At 42.4% G+C, this 20,178-nt stretch overlaps 1 long non-coding RNA gene across 1 annotated transcript; it reads left to right on the forward strand.

The window, feature by feature from the left end:
• The first annotated feature begins 12,732 nt into the window (after window positions 1-12,732).
• On the forward strand, window positions 12,733-19,603 carry LOC141148621 (uncharacterized). The gene is made up of 2 exons (XR_012245236.1): window positions 12,733-13,164; window positions 17,267-19,603. It is a non-coding gene; the product is annotated as an uncharacterized lncRNA (long non-coding RNA).
• Window positions 19,604-20,178: the final 575 nt, after the last annotated feature.

Below are 20,178 nucleotides of genomic sequence, written 5' to 3' on the forward strand. Positions count from 1 at the left end.
GTTTTATGGCCCAATACCCAGAAGTACCCTTACTGGCAATGGGGGACTACAATAATTTCTTAAATCCTCTCAAAGATAAATTTCCTGTACCTACTGCTGGCATATCTCAGGTGAAAGGTAGCACCCTCTTTGCCAGAATACTTGAAGAAACAGGGCTAATAGATGTTTGGAGATCCAGACACCCAAACGATAAAAAATACTCCTGCCACTCAGCCTCACATGACGGGTTATCCAGAATAGATTTGGGCCTTGGGAATGACAAGATGCTACATTTAATAGAGGAATCTGGCTATGCAGACAGGCATATATCTGACCACTCGGCACTTTGGGTAACCATTTCATTACCAAATAGATACAGACGGCCAATGTGGAAACTCAATCCCTTTTGGCTCTCGCTGTTTGCCGAACCAGACCCTCTAGCCAGGGCACTTACACTGTTTCTACAGGATAATATTGGTACGGCTGGACTGGGGGTGGTCTGGGATGCAGCAAAGGCCTTTTTGAGAGGACAACTTATCAAAACAATATCACGGATTAAAACTGACACCAAGGCTTGGGAACTATTGGTACGAAATAGAGTCACTGAGACTGAAAACGATTATATTAATAACCCCACAGGAGACAATAAGAGGGCATGGTTGAGTGCACAGACAATGTCTGGGCAACTGGCGTTGCAGCTGGCGGAGAACAAACGCTTTTTTTTGCAACAATCACATTTTGAGGAGGGGGAGACGACTGGTCATATGCTTGCAGTAATGGCGCGGTCTCAACAATCGACCTCTCTCATCTCCGCCATCTGTGACGCACAGGGCGCTCTGAAATGCTCTACTCTTGATATCCTGACGGTCTTTGGTGATTTCTATGCTGATCTCTATACTTCTAAAGTTACACCCACTGACAGTGCAATAACAGACTTCTTAGGTAGCTGTGAACTCCCCAGTCTGCCAATAGAAGATAGGGTCATGCTTAATGCCCCTTTAACTGCAGAAGAACTGGATATCGCCCTATCTCAAACTAAAAACAATAAAGCACCAGGTATAGATGGCCTCCCTTCAGAGATATACAAACGCTACGCTGATTCCATGCTCCCCACACTACTGAAAGTTTACAATGAGGCATTAAAGGAGGGTTCACTGCCAAGCTCAATGAATGAGGCGATCATTATTGTTATTTTAAAACCGGGTAAAGATGCGAATTCCCCGGGATCTTATAGACCCATTTCATTGCTCACATCCGATATCAAGTTGCTGGCCCGGATGTTAGCAAACAGATTGGCCAAGGTAATTCATAAAATAGTACATAGGGACCAATCCGGGTTCATCCCCACGAGATCCACGGCCCAAAATATAAGAAGACTATTCCTGAACTTACAGCTCCCAGTGGACAACACAGGCAATAGAGCAATTTTCTCGCTGGACGCAGCTAAGGCCTTCGACAGTGTCGAGTGGCCTTATCTGTGGAAAACACTACAAAACATGGGACTGGGAGATACCTTTATTCGATGGGTACAGCTTTTGTATGCTGCGCCCACAGCCAGGATACGGATTAATGGGGAACTTTCAGAACCTTTTCCTTTATTTAGAGGCACCAGACAGGGGTGCCCATTGTCGCCCCTGCTGTTTGCCTTGGCCCTGGAACCTCTGGGAGCAAAAATTAGAGGAGACTCTAGAATAGCGGGATTCCAAAGAGGTATGAATAAAGACGTAGTGTCCATGTACGCAGATGATACCCTGCTCTACTTAGGAGACACAAAAGATTCATTACAAACAGTCATGTCCCTCATTAAGGACTTTGGGGAATTATCGGGCTTCTCCATTAACTGGGACAAGTCAGTGCTGATGCCGCTTGACCCCCTGAACACTCCATTACCATTAGGTGCAGAGATGATACAACAAGTAAGCTCATTCCGCTACCTGGGGATCCAGGTGACCCCTAACCCAACCACTTATGTTGAACAGAACCTAACACCCTTATTAACTAAATTCCGTGAAAAAAGCAGGGCCTGGTGTAAACTACCCCTGTCTGTCGTTGGTAGAATTAACCTTATTAAAATGGTCTGGGCACCACAACTGCTTTATATTTTTAACAATTCCCCGGTATGGATATCTAAAAAATGGTTCGATAGAATAGAGACCCAATTCAGAGAGCTCATATGGAGAAAAAAAATAGCGAGGATAAAACTATCAACATTACAATATGGCAAAGAGGAGGGGGGACTTGCAGTCCCTCACCCCAGGATGTATTATCTCGCTTCCCAGCTACAACAACTAGGAGGATGGGGCTTGCTGGACCCGAAAGACCCGATTCGTAAACTTGTAATACTAGAAGACAATAACTATTCAGCACTGACAAATTTGGAGGCGGGATTCCTGCACTTAGACCCGGAAGCTCCTACGGTTAAATTATTGATTTCACTTTGGGCCTATGTCAAAAAACTAATAGGCATCACGGGCTTTCTGTCCAGCACGCCTCTCTGGCGAAATAGACAACTGAAAGAAATACAAAAACTAAAAGGCTTCAAGAGCTGGGAGGACGCAGGCATCAAATATATCTCACAATTATACCAAGATAACACTCTCAAATCATTCCAGCAGATCCAAACAGAGTTTGGGATCCCACATAATAATTTTTATAAATACCTCCAACTGCGACATGCCTTACAAACCCAGAATAGAACTGTCAGGATCCAACCAACAGAACATCCGATTATCCTGGATGCATTTATGGATGAAGTTAAAAAGGGCATGATATCTAGATGCTATAATACACTTATAGCACGAATACAAGACCCCTCTAGACTACCATGCAGGCAGCGGTGGGAGGAGGATATAGGAGCAATAGATGGAGACACTTGGGAGATATGCCTTATGAATGCCCCCCTGGTATCAATTTCTACGTCACAGAAACTTTCACATCTTTACCTTCTACATAGGGCGTACAGAACCCCCCTTCAACTCTATAAATGGGGAATTAGGGACTCACCCCTGTGCCCGAAATGTGAACGGGATCATGGAAATTTACTCCACATGATCTGGAAATGCCCCAAGCTATTCAGATATTGGAAGGAAGTACTGGACACGATTTCAGAAGTATATATGATACCTCTTGAGAGAACTCCAGTGGTATGTGTACTGGGGGGAATAGATGAAGAGTTAGCACCCCCACCTACACGTATAGCGCTTATTCGTTTACTATACATAGCGAAGAAACTAATTGCCCAGTGGTGGATTACCCCGAGAGTTCCCACAAGAGTGCAATGGATAGACAGCGTGAACAGGCTCCTAATAAGAGAAAAAATAACCTACCAACGTAGGAAGGCTCCACAAAAATTCCTCTCCATATGGCAGGCGTGGTTAGACGTTCCTGGTTTGGCCCCGCACCAATTAATTAAAGATAAGTTACTCTTGGGTTGATGTAGACTTGACTACTGTATAGAAATTATACGCATGCAAGGAAGTGTGGAGTATAAAAAGAGACAGCCCCTGTGGGATATATAACAGTATATATGATGAGGTACTGCATGGCAAGGTTTTACTCTGCTTTGTTCCTATCTTTCTTTTTCTCTTTCTCCTTTTCTCTATTTCTCCTGTCTTTCTCCTCTATTTTATTTCTTTACTTTACCGATGAATACTATATTGAACTAAACATAACGAATCAAGTCAAGGTTGTCGGAATTATAATGCAGTAGAGTTGATTTTGATACTACTGTTAAATGAACAACGGGTTTGCTATTTTTACACTCTAAGATGATCAGAGATCATTAGAGCTTTCAGCATACAAGGGTAACATTATTATAGCTTGTATTTGATTAAATTTGTACCTTATTTGGAGTCATACTCCTTGCGAATTATATTACATGTTAGACATATTATAACTAAAAGATAAGAGCACGATAGGTGATATTCCTGATAGGATATAATCGGAACTGTCTTACAATAATTTTAGGTAGCTGATAAATGTTCCCATAACATGCTTTGTGAGAATTTCGAAATTTGTATATGTTATGTACAAGTATCTGTATGCTATCTGTATTTGTTTTTTTTTTTTTTATGCAAAATAAAAACCTTTCTGATTAAAAAAAAAAAAACAAAATTTCTTCATCAGCTTAGGCCAATATATATTCTTCTACATATTCTTGGTAAAAAAAAAAAAAAAAAAATTGCAATAAGCATATATTGATTGGTTTGTGCAAAAGTTATAGCGTCTGCAAACTATGAGAAATATTTATGGCATTTTTATAGCATTTTTTTTACTTTTTTTTTTTTTTTTTACTAGTAATGGCGGTGATCTGCGATTTTTTTGCAGGACTGCAACATTGCGATGGACAGATTGGAGACTTTTGACACTTTTTTGGGACCATTGGCATTTATAAAGTGATCAGTGCTATAAAAATGCACTGATTACTGTATAAATGTCACTGGCATGGAAGGGGTTAACACTAGGGGGCGATCAAGGGGATTAATATGTGTTCCCTCAGCATGTTCTAACTGTGTGGAGATGGGAGTGACTAGGAGAGGAGCCATATCGTTTTTCCTACTTAGAAGGAAGAAACCATATGGCTCCTCTCCTCTAACAGCATAGGGATTTGTGTGTTTACACACACAAATCCCTGTGCTGGTGCTCGTGCACGTGATCGCCCTCTGGTGGACGAAAACAGGGGTTTTTTTTAGGTGTTGCTTTCTTTATTTTCACCTGGTGATCTGGCCAGTAACACCATTTTTTTTCACCTTTTAGGATAAAGGTTTTACATAAATTAATAAAAGCTGGTAATTATAAGCAACCTTGTTAGCGTCAAATGGTTTGTCAGCCTCTAACTGATACTTTTGCTGGACAGCTTTGTCTGTTAAGGGAAGTTGAAAAATAGCAGACTTACTGGCTGCATTACCAGGTGAAAAGACAGGAGTTAAAAAAAAAAAAAAAAAATCCTGCAGCATCCACAATAAAGTGACACTAACTGATATTCTTCTTATTATCCCAAGAAGCTGCTTCCAAAGCGTCTTAAAACCGATTTCAAAGTGCCGCAAAACGGGAGTTGTTACCATATTTTTTTTTGGTAATAACCGCCCCGCTAGCAGCCGAAAAGCACCGCTAAAGCGCAACAAAAACTTGCAGTGCTTTAGCGCCAACTGCACAGGTGCTCAGTGTGAAAGGGGTCTAAGTCAGTTCACTGCAGCAAAAAAACGGAAAATTTATATCAAATACTTACCGTAATTTTCCTTTCCTGATGGACTCCATGGCAGCATACGTATGGGTTAATCCCGCCTCTCATACCTCATAGGACCCCACTCCCATAAATCTTTGCTCCTAGCCAGAGGCCGTGTTCCGTAACTTAGCCTACTCCAGCAAATGGGAGGGAACTCCTGCTGCCATGGAGTCCATCAGGAAAGGAAAATTACGGTAAGTATTTGATATAAATTTTCCGTTTTCCTGACAGACTCCATGGCAGCATACGTATGGGAAATGACTAGCCATACACTCCCGGGTGGGAAATTGCTGGTTTAAAGAAAAAAGGTTTATTTGGCACCGTCAACAGACAAGACATGCAAACCAAAATTAACCGAAGACAAGGAAGCCGGTTCTACACAATAATGCGTCATAAACGTGTTGATCGACGACCAAGAGGCCGCTTTGCAGATCACTTCCGGAGATACATGACGGGAAGCTGCCCATGACGTAGAAACGCTCCTGGTAGAATGAGCGGTCACCGCTTCTGGAGGAGCCAGACCCTTGGCTGCATAAGCCCCTTGTATAGCCTGAACGATCCAAGCTGCAATGACTCTGGAGGAAGCACGCAAACCCTTGTTCTTTCCTTGAAAATAAACAAACAAATAATCGGATCTTCGGAAAGAGGCAGTGATTTCAAGGTATTGCCTTAAAACTTCTCCCACATCCAAAGGGTGAATGCTAGAGTCCTCAGTCGTCCGGAAAATTGGCAGAACAATCTCCTGATTCTCATGGAATACCGATGTTACCTTAGGATTTGCTCCTAGCATAGGAATTAGGACCACCCGGTCAGGGAAGAAGGTAAGGAATGGTTCTTTACATCCTAGAGAACTGATTTCGGAGACCCTCTTGGCTGATGTTATAGCCACTAGGAATACAGCTTTTAGAGAGAGATCTTTAATAGCTGCTTGATCCACAAGTCGTATTTCCTTCTCAGAAAAGAAATCCAGGACAAGAGGAAGATCCCACTTGGAAAACCTCGGCTTTCTTTGAGGCCTGATCCTTATTGCTCCTCTGAAAAATTGCCTTGTAAGGGGATGTCTGGCCCAGGATATACCTGTGAAGGCAGAGATTGCGGAAACCTGAACCCGTAGAGAACTTACTGATAAGGATAGATCCAGACCTTTTTGTAAGAAACCCAGAATATCCTGAATCCTTGGGTCAATACAGGAACCGTCAGTGGTGGCAACATAATCTGCGAATTTTGACCAAATTCTCTGATAAACTCTATTGGTACCTGGTCTTCTGGCATTTAGTAGAGTTGAAATAGCTGCACTTGGGCATCCTAGGGCTTCCAACCTTTCCCTCTCAAGAACCAAGCCATCAGATGGAGCTGGGATGGGCATGGGTGAAGAGATGTCCCTTGTGATAGGAGATCTGACCTGGATGGGAGAGGAATTGGATTCCGGTAGCTGAGCTGTAATAAGAGGGGGAACCACGGCCTGTTGGGCCAATATGGAACAACTGCCACTATCTCGACTTCTTCCCACCTGAGCCTCGACAGAAAGCGTAGAATGACCGGAACTGGAGGAAAGGCATAAGCCCTGTGGAATCTCCAGTGGTCCGTCAGGGCATCCACTCCGAAGGCCTGGGGACAACGACACCTCGTATAGTATTTCCCTATTTTGTAGTTGCAAGGGGATGCAAACAGGTCTACTTCCGGTGTCACTCCCAGGGATAGAATCCAACTGAAGACTTCTGCATGGAGAGACCACTCGTTGTTGTCCAGAGCAAACCTTGAGAGAAAGTCCGCCTGGACATTTTGAGCTCCGGGAAGATAGACAGCCGTCAGATTTGTCAGGTTCGTCTGAGCCCAGGACATGATTGACCCACTTCCCTCAGTAAGGAGAGACTGCGTGTGCCCCCTTGTCTCTTGATATAGGACACCGCTGTCGTGTTGTCCATCCTTAGGAGGACTGAGGCTCCTGAAGTTAAGTGGAGAAAGGCTCGTAGAGCACAGAAGGCAGCTCGAAGTTCCAGAACATTGGAGACTACACCTCGGGATGGAAAGTCCCACTTGCCTTGGGCTACCTCTGCTAGACAGAGAGCGCCCCAGCCTCTGCTGCTGGCATCCGTTGTCACTGTGATCCAGGAAACGGGTGCTATGGAATGACAGTTGAGGAGGTTCTTCCGCTGTAGCCACCAAGGGAGACTCTCCCGCATGGACGGGGTTATCCGGACCAGATGGTCTCGAGATCCCGGATCCCACTGCTGAAGAAAACCCTTCTGAAAGGGGCGCATCTTCCACTGAGCCCATTTCACCATGGGGGCTGTTGCTACCATGGTGCCGATTATCCTGAGACACTGAGAAGCTCTGAGTAAGGGCGATGACATTGCACGATGAATTCTGTCCCGAATTAACGGGATTTTCTCCAGAGGCAGAGAGATGGTGCTCTCTATCGTGTCGAACTGGGCTCCGAGGAATACCAAAGACTGAGTCGGGTCTAGATGACTTTTCTCCCTGTTTAACAGCCAACCAAACTCCGTCAGAGTAGAAATGACTTGATCTCGGTGCGATAACAGATGCTCTCTGTTCTGTGAAAGCAGGAGTAGATCGTCTAGATAGTGGTGTAATCGGATACCCTTGACCCTGATTAAAGCCACGACAGCCAGTAAGAGCTTCGAAAACACTCGAGGCGATGTTGTAAGCCCGAATGGGAGACATGTAAATTGGAGATGCCTCTGATCTACTGCAAAGCGAAGATACTTCTGGAAGTCCTTTGCAATCGGTACGTGAAAGTAGGCATCTTTCAGGTCTATGGAGACCATCCAATCGCCTGGTTGAATTGTTTGGCGAATTGTTAATAGAGATTCCATCTTGAACTTCTCCTTCTTGATGAAGGAGTTCAGGTGTGTTAGGTCGATGACTGGCCTCCAGGAGCCATTCTTTTTGAGGACCATAAAAAGGGGGGAATACACCCCTTGAAATCTCTCTTCCGAGGGTACCGGGATGGCCGCACCTTGAGCTATCAGTGAGTCCGTGTATGATAGAAGAATTTGTTTCTTCTCCTCCAGGTGAGGAAGGACTGTGGAGACAAACTGGTGTAAGGGTGGGCTGCTGAACACCCATGAATGACCTGATGAGACTGTCTTGATTGTCCAGTAATCCCTGATCGAAGCTGCCCAGACGTGCTGAAAAAGGAGTAACCGAGCCCCAACTTGCTCCGCCTGGACAGGCATTATATCAAAAGGACTTGGAAGCCTCCCGTCCACCAGAAGAGGTTGTCTTAGAGGACTTCTGACCAGAAGGCTGATTTCTCCTCCAGTTCTTTCTGAACTCACGACCGGGTTTGTAGCGGCGGGCATCTCTAGAACGCTCTTGATCTTGCCTGGGTTGAGGTCTTCTCTGACCCAAGAGGCGACGGTCCTGGGGTAAGAACCCTGACTTACCCCCTGTAGCACGGGTGATGGCGGAGTCCAGCTTATTCCCGAAGAGGGAAGAACCCTCAAAGGGAATTCTGCACCAGGCCTGTTTAGAGGCAGGATCCGCCACCCATGGGCGTAGCCACAAGGCGCGCTTAGCTGTGACTGAAGAGAGCATGACACGTGCCACTAGGCGAATAATGTCAAGGGATGCTTCACCCAAGAAGACTGACGCCAGTTTCAGCTCATGAATCGGTGAGTTTTTAACCAAATCTTCAGAGACACTTGCCAAAGCTGCACCCACATCATCCGACCAGGATTCCATGGCTTTAGACAAAGCTGCAAGGGCTAAGGCTGGTTTACAAGCCATACCTGCCGTGATGTAGATACGTTTAAGATCCGTATCGATTTTCCTCTCTAGACCATCCTTGAATGAGACGGTATCCTCGAGAGGGAGAGTGACATGTCTCACCAACCTCATCAAAGCAGCATCAATGAGCGGAGCCGATTCTAGGTGCTTAACCTCTTCACTCCTGAATGGATACATTTTAGCCACTTTTGAAATCAACGAGTTTTTCCTCTCGACTTTAACCCATTCCTCAGAAATGATTTCTCCGAGTTCCCCCAGGAAGGGAAAATTTGGGCGATCCTTTTTCAGATGTTTGAAGTATTTCCTCTGTTTAGAGGGTGCTTCTACTGGATCTTCCCATTTCAATGCATCCTTCACAGCCTTGACCAACCGTGGTACCAGGGAAAAATCAAAACCCACTCCAGGATCGTCCATCTCAACCTCACTCTCCGAGGATTCACTCAAAGAGGGACTACGTCTGGAGGGACCAGGAGCCCCAAGGTCGTCCCTGCCGGGAGCCAATGTAGGAGCAGAGGGAGCAATAGTTGTGCGGATGGGATCCGTTCTGATCAGAGATTCCTGAACCACTTTCCGGACCAGGGCCTCTACCTGCTGGTCTTCTGCTCCCCTTTCTTTTGCAGCTCGGGAAAAACATAGCTCACAGAGGGATTTACCCTCTGGGACCTGAGCTTTACATCCCCAGCAAGCTCTCTTCTCAGAGCGACTGGAATGGCGGTAGGAATGACGCCCGGACGTGGACTTGGGCTCTTCACTATGACGCCTAGAAGCTGAACTAGGGCGTCTGGAACTAGATGAAGATTGTTGGTGATGTGATCTGGAACGATCCGTATCTTCGCGTGCTGAGGACCTATGTTCAGACCTAGAAGGGCTGAGCAAGAAAAGAGAGAAAAAAAAAAAAAAAAAAAGAATCCATAGAAAAGCAACCCAAAAAAAAAAAAGAAGAATACAAGCAGAAGGAAAGATAAATTTCCTACCTGCAGCGCAAGGGTTGGCCACTGGGGGGCGGTGACACGTCCATAGTAGAAACCTATACCTGTAGTGAAAATCCATAATCAGCCAAGGAAACACTAACAGAGGACACAGGAGAGCTGGACAGCCAGCAGCATAGCTTCCTACCTTGGCAGATACAAATCACTGCACTGGGAGGCCGCCGTATCATCTGCAGATCATCCCAAGTAATAGCTGTATTTTGACAGCTATTTAAACTTGGCGCCGATGATGACGTCACCACGCCCCCCAGCGTGATTCAGCGGAACTCGCGCGCATGCGCGATCGCCGTTCTATCTCCGGAACTGCGCGTGCGCGAACCAAGCCTCGTTTTCAGACGAGGCTGGCCGCTGCACAGAACCCGGAAGTACCCGGCGGACTGAGACGCAGATGCGCTCCAGCCGCCATAACAGGAGAATACAGGAAGACAAACAAAACACACACAGACACTGCTGCCATCAAAATATGCAAGGCAAAGGCTGTATACAATACCACCCAGCACGATCCTGGTCCCTCCTGGTTGGGAACGACCATCCACTGCACGACCGGGCTTTCAGTAAGGGGGGCCTCCTGCTAATAGCAAGGACGTTTGGCCCAATGCCGCTTGCCTGCCAATGGCGAGGATAGAAGCTCTTCATGGCATCGCATGTATAGCCCGTCTCCACCCTGCTAATAGCCGGGAATGCTGGACTCCAGAACCGCCATCAGGACAATCGTGCACGCCAGGACCGGACCGTAGATAAATCCATAAGGTAAGATACACCTTGGTCCTAGGAGGAGGACAAAAAAGGAACACGGCCTCTGGCTAGGAGCAAAGATTTATGGGAGTGGGGTCCTATGAGGTATGAGAGGCGGGATTAACCCATACGTATGCTGCCATGGAGTCTGTCAGGAAAAGGAATTTGGAAATTGGAAGAGGCTTTCTTTTTGTTTAAATTAGGAGTTTAATTTTACTTTAAGGATAGTAAACTGCAATATATGAAATTTGTGCTTTTGGGTTTAGATATGTTTTAATGTTATTCATTAAATATTATAGTTCTCTAATGATATTTTATAACCAGCTACAAATAATTAGACAGGAAGCATGCAATGATCAGCTGTAAAAGTATTGAAGATATCATGTTACTCATGAGAGCTCTATTATTAGTGTGGTATGATGTGTTGTGAACTAGTCCAGGACAGTGGTTTATATGATATATTACTGCAAAAGTCTGCCCCCCCCCCCCCCCCCCCATTAACTATACAGCACTAAAGCATATAGAGTAGCCCATTGTTGTCTTCTAGATTTCAGAACAGAAACAGAACACAAAACCTTTATTTATTAATTTTGCCTATATTAGGTTCCATCAGAAGATTTTTCATTTAGGGCTCAATGTTAGCATTGGATGAATGTACAGTAAATGCATGTGCGTTGCCATGTTTCATTGCATTTTAAAATGCACTATAATTTTTTTTTTTTTTAACCTCACTAAGCAGTGTGCTTACATTGTGTTTACATGTGCTGTGTTGTATTGCACTAAAAAAAGTAGGGCCAATTCTATTTTTTTTTTTTCAGCGTAAACACACCACTCATCAGCACAACACACCACTGCGAACTGCTCCTATTGAAATACAATGCTGTTACAATGTTTATGCGCTGACATGCATGGATTTATGCATCTGTTGTGAATGTACACTTAGACCCACTAGGGACATTGAGGATCATTTATTAAATGAGGTGAGAATTTTCACAAATAAATTGTGTGGATATTCACTTCAATTATCCAACGTATGTGCAGATGAAATAGATTTACAAGAACGTGCTTTTCACATGACAGATGACAGAAGTGAATATTCACCCAATTTATTATGCAAATTAGTCCCAACATTATTAGTAAATTAGACTCAATGTGTGCTGCTGATTTCCTCTAGTTTTCATTTAGGCATTCATCTTAGTCAGCTGTCTCCTGCAGAAGGTAAATCCCTGTGGTGGTTGGTATCCTCATTTTGTGAAAGGAACTAAATAGGGACTAAATGAGGCCTGGGTAGGAATATAGTAATATATATGGAACACTATTTCCTGTGTTAAACCATATAAAATGTGACAATATGTCATTTATAAAGTGATCATTGTGCATAAGATGATCCTTGATGCAAATGTGCTTCAATATAATAAAAATTAATAAAGTGACTAATGCATAAACCACAATATAAAAACAGTGCTCAAAAAAGTGCAAAATGAATAAACATTCAATAAACTTATTATAAATACCGTAATAAGTGCCTTTTGTGGCTCTTATTTGTAACACACAAAGTTCATATAGTGAATAGATGCAGCATATGTGGATTCTCATTCGAACAATCTCCTGTATATGTCTCCTTTGCTTTCAATCACTGAGAATTGCAAGATGTCTATGATATGATGTCTCATAAAGTAAAAATTGGCCTCTTACCAGAAATGGTGGACCCCTATTACAGAGATCAAACTCGCTATAGGAGTATATTCGCCTGTCTGGATATCACCCACTTGGTTGTCCTGCTTCCATGCAACTCACAGACTTAAATTTAGGTGATTCAAAGACCAAGGTATTGGATTGCTTTCATGGGCTTTATATCCAAATTTCAGGAAATCATAGATAAGGAAAGAAAAAGCCTTATAGTGTAAAACTGCATGAATTTCTTTAAAAGTTTATAAAGGTTACATTTACAACAAGGCATGAAAAAATTGTAGTATCTGGCAGCGATATCATTCATCTAACCAGTTGGGTGGCTGATAAGGTTGGAAATAATAGGTTGGAGTTCTACTTAAGTTGTTTTTCTTTTTATGTATAATATGTGCGTGTCAGTTGTAAGACGTAGCTTAAGTCTTTCCAGATGTGTCCAGCGTCATGTATGTTGAAATTATACTGCTTGTTACCTTATATGGAGATTTGCTCAAACTGATGCTTGTGTAACCAGCTTATAAAAAGCCCCAATAAAGAGCCGACAGGTTCAGTTGAGAGTACGGGACCTTTAAGGCTCGGATCTGATATACAGAAATCTATATTCTGTGTCTTATTTCTTTGATAGCTAAATTTGGCAAAGCAATATAAACTAGAAGCAGTTAAGTTGAAAACTGCACTTAACATTTCTGGCGCCCGGAAGTAGGGACACACCGATGACACTTCAAGAGGTGGATGAATTGGACTGACGGAACAAAAGGTCAGGCATTCCGGGAACCACAGATCAAAAAACCTGCGCAGGTAAGAAAAAGCTTTATTTTTCTTATATTCTGTGCTCCCCTGATTTGTGCCTATCCGTTCTGTCAGTTACGGTTCTCCTGGTTTTAAAACACCAGCCTCTGTAGTGGTGAGTCTAGAATTACTGCATATTGTGGTTTATATTGCTGGAATTATTTGTTGTTTGTTATTTGTCTGTCTTGTTGAGAAAGTGAATGAGCCTTGCCTAGGTTGGTATGAATTGAAAGAATATCATCCCAATGAGCAGTAGAATGCGTCCTTAACCTCGCAAGAGGACTTTGGGGGTCTGCCGCTTAAGTTTGATATTCAATTTAATTCATAAACCATAGACGGGTTGAAAGTATAAGCCCTGTCTGCTCCATAAAGCAGGGATAAGAGTGTATGAGAGGGATTCCCAGATACAGGGGGAATGAGGTCTCCATAAGCCCGGAGATCTAGTCGGATACCTGGTCACTTAAAGGAATGCTTGTATATGTGTAGCTGTCAGTCTGGTCATAATATTTGTGAGTTGGCTAGCATATAAAGTAATTCGATTTCAGAAATCTCATCCGGAGAGGTTTTTAGTATTCTGGCACCCTAGGAGGAAGGCAACGAGGAACTAGTGTAGCTTTTTTAGTATTTAGTACTGTACACTAAGTGTCCCACACGCTACCTAGGCACGGACTGTCAGAATGGGCCAGCAGAACACGAAACCCCGTCAGGGAATTGTGGTGCATTATACGGTGCCACAGATAATTAAGGACATCTATGGGAAAGATGAAGCATAGGACTTAAAGGATGTCCTTCGTAAATTTAAGGTGAAAGGAGCAGCGGGTTTAGACCTGGATGTATGGAGTGAAATAAAAAGGGACAGACAAGGAGAGGTGTTAGAGAAGCAATGGATGCGTCAGATTCAATGCTTAATTAAGGTCTCAAATAGAGCAAAAGAAGAGGGGTGGAAATATAATTCAGATTGTGATGGTTGGGATATGAAAGACAGAAGAATAAAAAAAAAAAAAAAAAAAAAAAAATGTTGAAATTTTAAATAATCTTAGTTCAGCCATCCCACCCCCATATACTGACATAGTACGTAAACTACACAAGATATATCCTAAAAAATTGAGGGTAGAGGATGGGTTTTGTATAGCAAAGCCAGCTGCTTTCTGTAGATTTTTTTTTTTTTTTTTGTGACACAGTTAATGAATACACATGAAGCAACCTGGCAGGATGGGGAGGATTTATGCAGACATAAAATGACTCTGACCCTGTTTAAACTAGTTTATGACCGACCTGCAGACCGAGCTGAGGGGGGATGGCAATTTAGAGACAGGAGGTCAGACACATAGACTCAAGGGCCCCTTTTATTGCTAGATTAGAAGCTTTCTCTCAGGCAAAACAACAGGAGAGAGGGTCAATATCACTCATGAAACAAATGCCAGGACAGACTGTATCAGAATTTTACTTATCTATGGAAAGTATGATGGCAGATGAGGGATTGGATTTGGCTCTGCCAGTCACGATCTGAGCCTTCAATAGACAGTTTATGGAAGGATTAATTCCACAGATAAGTGAAAGACTGAAAGCCTGCATACCACCCTTAATTTGTTGCGATTTTTGGCAGAAAAAGGTTGCAAGGTTAATAAGAAAAAGTTGCAAGTGTGTCAGAAAAAAGTTATCTTTTTGGGACATTGTATATCACAGGGTACGAGACATCTCACTGAGGAGAGGGTTCAAGTGATAAAGGGAATGTTACCCCCACGGAATTTCAAACAATTGCATATGTTTTTAGGTATTGTGTCATATTGTAGACAATGGATACCACATGCTAGCGTTTTGATGCAGCCATTATACGATTGTTTGAAAATTGTACCGTATATGCTTACAGAAGTAGCTTATGAGTCGTTTATCACTTTGAAAAGGTTGTTGATTTCTGCCCTGGCTATTGGTATACCAGATTACACCAAGATATTTTATTTGTACATTGCTGAAATCACTGGACACGCCACAGGTGTTTTGACACAGGCACATGTAAAACAAAGATCCGTTGCTTAATTTTCAGCAGCATTAGATCCAGTGTCCAGAGGTTCACCGTCCTGTGTACGGGCTATAGCAGCGGTGTCGATAATCCTAGATAAGTCATCAGAAATTGTTCTAGACAATCCAGTTGTAGTGCACACCACACATGAGATACATGCAATCTTGTCTCAGGTACAGCCCAAACACATTTCAATGGCTAGGCAATTAAGGTTACAGTGTACTTTACTTTTACCTCCAAATGTTACTTTTCAGCGCTGTACAACTTTAAATTTGGCTACCTTTTTGCAGTCACCAGATTTGGCAAGGGGGAATAATAGTGCTAATAAGGAAGAAGAAGAGGAAGAAAAAAAAAATTCTCGAGAACTTCTGATAAGAGAGGACATTCTAAAAACAATGGACTTTTTAGTTTTTTTGACTATTGATGAAATAATTTATCCATCAGATATGTTGCAGTTTTTATATATCATTTTTATGTGACAGGACATGTTTATTATATCAAGATGAGATATTTTTTACACATCATTTTTTACATTCATATATAGTGTATTTTCAGAGTTGAAAGGGTTAAACATCCCTACAATAGAGTCATTCTAGTTAGAAGGAACATCTGGTGATAATTAAGACAGAGTACATTTTTTCTTAAAGGTACATGTTGCAGATACACCAATTTTAAATGCTGAGCACACTTTGTACATAGATGGCAGCAGGTTTGCTGATGACAAGGGTAAATATCACACAGGGTATGCCGTAGTGACTGATACACAGGTGATTGAAGCACAGCCCTTACCAGCCCATATGTCAGCACAAGAAGCAGAATTAAAAGCTTTAGAACAAGCCCTAGAATACTTAAAAGAACGAGAAGGGAATATTTACACTGACTCTGCCTACGCTTATGGTGTAGCGCACGATTATGGCCATATATGGAAGGCTAGAGGTTATCTGACAGCAGCAGGTACACCTGTAAAACATGGAGAAGGGATTAAGAGAGTTCTGAACAATCTTTAAAAGGTTAAACGAGTAGCCATTATGAAGATAGCGGCACACACGAGCGCAAAAACAATTGAGGCAAAAGGAAATGCATTTGCAGATTTGACTGCAAAACAGGCAGCTCTAGGGGAAGGAAGCCCTGAGACCTTAGCAGCGGTAGAGGTGAGTATCCCAGAACCAACATGGCAGCAGTTGAGTAAATTACAGGAGCAAGCAGGGGAGAGTGAGAAAGATAAGTGGGTCAGGATGGGAGCAGCACCAGACCTTGACAATGTATGGAGGGAAGGAGGCAAAGTATGCCTGCCTGCCTCTCTGTACCCAGCAATGGCAGCGGCAGTTCACCTACCCACACATGTCAGTTCCAATTCCATGTATAGGATTGTGAACCAAGGATGGCTCGCCCCTGGATTCAGTAGTACTGCAAGAAACTACTGTGCAGCCTGCCAAATCTGTCTCCTGAATAACCCAGGATAGAGAGTAAAAACCCCACGAAAACACCAGGTCTGGGCCCAATACCCCTTCCAGAGACTGCAAATTGATTACATACAAATGCCTAAGAGCGGCCCCTTTGAATTTGTCCTCGTGTGTATCGATTTATTCTCGGGTTGGCCCGAAAGTTATCCAGTAAAATCAGCTACAGCAAAAGTCACAGCCAAGAAACTGATTACTGAGTTAATACCTAGGTTTGGTCTTCCTGAAACTATAGAATCAGATAGGGGGATACACTTTACAGGAGAAATCATGCAGAATGTGATGACCATGTTAGGGGTTCAACAAAGTTTCCACACCCCTTATCATCCACAGAGTTCAGGATCAGTGGAAAGAGTAAATGGGACAATAAAGTTGAAAATACAAAAAGCCATGCAAGAGTTAAACAAGCCATGGCCAGAATGCCTGCCTTTTGCTTTGTTCTCTATAAGATACACTCCAACAGGGAAAACAGGATTATCCCCATATGAAATACTTTTTGGGAATGCACCTAGATTAGGTCTATACTTTCTACAGAGTATGCAATTGCAATGTGATAGTTTGACTGCATATGTGATACAATTACAACAACGTCTAACTAAGATCCACAAAAGTGTGTATTCTTCTCTTCCAGACCCTAACTCAATAGCAGGTACACATACACTGCTACCAGGAGATTATGTATATGTTAAGAAACACACCAGAAAGACATTGGAACCTAGATTTGAAGGTCCTTATCAAGTGCTTTTGACTACAGCCACTTCAGTGAAATTGGAAGGAAAAGCAGCCTGGATCCACGCATCACACTGCAAAAAGAGTCTTGAACCGAGAGAAACAGAATGAAGATTCTTCTATGATAATAATGCTTGAATGTTTTCAAATGTTTGTTTATACATGGACTCCGGGTATCAATGTAACAGTTCATGAAAATAGTACTGATCTTAGATGGGTAAATCAGGATAAGAGTATAACACAATATCCTTACTACGAATGGTATTTTGTACTAGTAAGGAAATGGGAAAACACAACAGGAGGATATATACAATGGCAACATTATGGTTTCAATATAAAGATAGAAGACGCTCTACCCACCATCTTCGAATCCTTTGTATTAACTCCTATTCCTAGATCTTGCATAAATGTTTCGGTATCAACAGAAAACAAAAATCAAATTTAATGTAACTTTTCCCCAGCTACCAGAATGTAGGTATCGCCGAGAATGGTATGATACAGTTCTGGGAGCTGCAGGAACTGGAATGGGAATAATGAATGGGATACAGATGGAAATGATACAAAATAAGTGGAAATGTGCAGGAAGTCACATAGTTGATAGTTTAATAATCATAAGCAAATGGTTACCTACAACATTCGAAACACAAATTTAGCTAGGTACAATTAACTAAATATCTCAATATTATGGTTAATCACACAGCACTAGCTAGTCTGGAGTTGTGGAAAGAAAATCAGGAGTTCATAAACATTACTCAATGTGCTTTTTCTACACTATCTTATCACATTCAAATTAATAGAGCTTGAGATGAGCTACGATTAGGGAATTATCACACTTGGATGAACTATTTCAAGGGTTTAAATTTAGAAAGTACATGGTTTGAAGTACCAGGAAAAGAAGTTGAATGTGAGGAAAGATGGTGTGCTGGAAGGTTTGATGTATACAAAGTGGAGGAGGTCCAGGTAATGTGTAAGTTAATAGTGATGCCACTCCTGATAGGGAGGGATCTACCTGAATTTTGGTATCCTGACATTTATGGACACTATGTAGATACACAAAACATGACTCATGATCTAAGTCTATGTGCTAAAACTAATAAGGGAATAGTCTGTGGAAGAAATTCTCCAGTCTATGAACTTTGCTTATTGAAACATCAATCTAACATATGTAAGTTTCAGAGATTACCAGCAGGTGTAGGAAACAGATTTATGGAGATAGGAACACAACATATTTGTTTAGTCACAAATGATCAGGAAACTATGGAAAGTTTAAATAAAACGGCCCCTTTTTCAGGATGCGTAAAGAATGTTAAAATGCTTAAATGGCAAAATGACACTTTCCTTTTTGAACCAGATGCACATAGAATATTTAATCTAGAATGGACGGTAGATAATCTTACTGATACTACTCCTTTTATAATATCATTAGAGCTCTTACAGCAAATCTTAAATGAGTCCGAAATACTTAGAAAACACATAGAGACACAAGAACATACCCTTCAAAATAATCTAATATCTGCGGTTATAGATAAAGGGAAATTAATACATTTATCCTCACAAATAAGAGATGAAACAACACATCACTGGTATGATGTATTTGCTGGATGGTCACCCACTGCTATGGCAATTTTTAATTGGATGCTCAATCCGATACTTAATCTAATTTTAGTTTTTGTACTGCTTACCGTGATAAACTGTTGCTTATATAGGAAGATTAAGGTATGAACAGATAGAATGGAAAGAGAACGGTATTAGGAACTCCAATGACAAAAAGGGTAACTTGACATCACCCCTTTTCTATTCTCTTTGCTTATAAGATGCAGGTATGGATTTGAGGGATGAGGGTAAATAAAGAAGACTTATCCTCCTCTGACAACCCGCGGTCAGGGATAGTACTCTTTGAAGTATCGGCTGTTCACTTGTTTGCAAGGACCCAGAATCGTGGAGGGGATGATGTCAAAGGGGGAAATTGATAAGGTTGGAAATAATAGGTTGGAGTTCTACTTAAGTTGTTTTTCTTTTTATGTATAATATGTGCGTGTCAGTTGTAAGACGTAGCTTAAGTCTTTCCAGATGTGTCCAGCGTCATGTATGTTGAAATTATACTGCTTGTTACCTTATATGGAGATTTGCTCAAACTGATGCTTGTGTAACCAGCTTATAAAAAGCCCCAATAAAGAGCCGACAGGTTCAGTTGAGAGTACGGGACCTTTAAGGCTCGGATCTGATATACAGAAATCTATATTCTGTGTCTTATTTCTTTGATAGCTAAATTTGGCAAAGCAATATAAACTAGAAGCAGTTAAGTTGAAAACTGCACTTAACAGTGGCGTTACAGTGATTCTCCGATCGGACGCATAAACGGCTTCTTTCTTTAGAGCACCAAAAGCAGAGTCCCTTCACAGAGAACTAGATTGACTAAGCTCTTCAGGACACCAACCAATGTCCCCTTTAGACAAACAAACAGCTGACTCTCTAGCACAGGATGGGTGGCAGCAACCCAAAGGTTTCTAAGATCTCTCACAGCAGTCTGTACTCACAAAATGTCCAGGGACAGTTGGTTCCCCTCTTCCAACTTCCAAGCGACACCTTTCTCCAGTGATACTAGACTAGATCTTCAGCAGACAGCCCCTCACTCAGCTCTTTGTAGCTTCTGCATCCATGCCCTCAGGTCACCCACCTGAGGCCTCATGAACAGCAAACACATGGCAGTGTTGCCCTGGAGGGCAGCAGCTCTCCAGGCTGGACTGATCTTCTACAGGAAAAGACCCAGAAGCTCAATCTCTCAGAGTATTTATGCAGTTTCCAAGCAGCCTT

This window comes from Aquarana catesbeiana, linkage group LG01, assembly GCF_042186555.1.
Source record: "Aquarana catesbeiana isolate 2022-GZ linkage group LG01, ASM4218655v1, whole genome shotgun sequence".
NCBI lineage: Eukaryota > Metazoa > Chordata > Amphibia > Anura > Ranidae > Aquarana > Aquarana catesbeiana.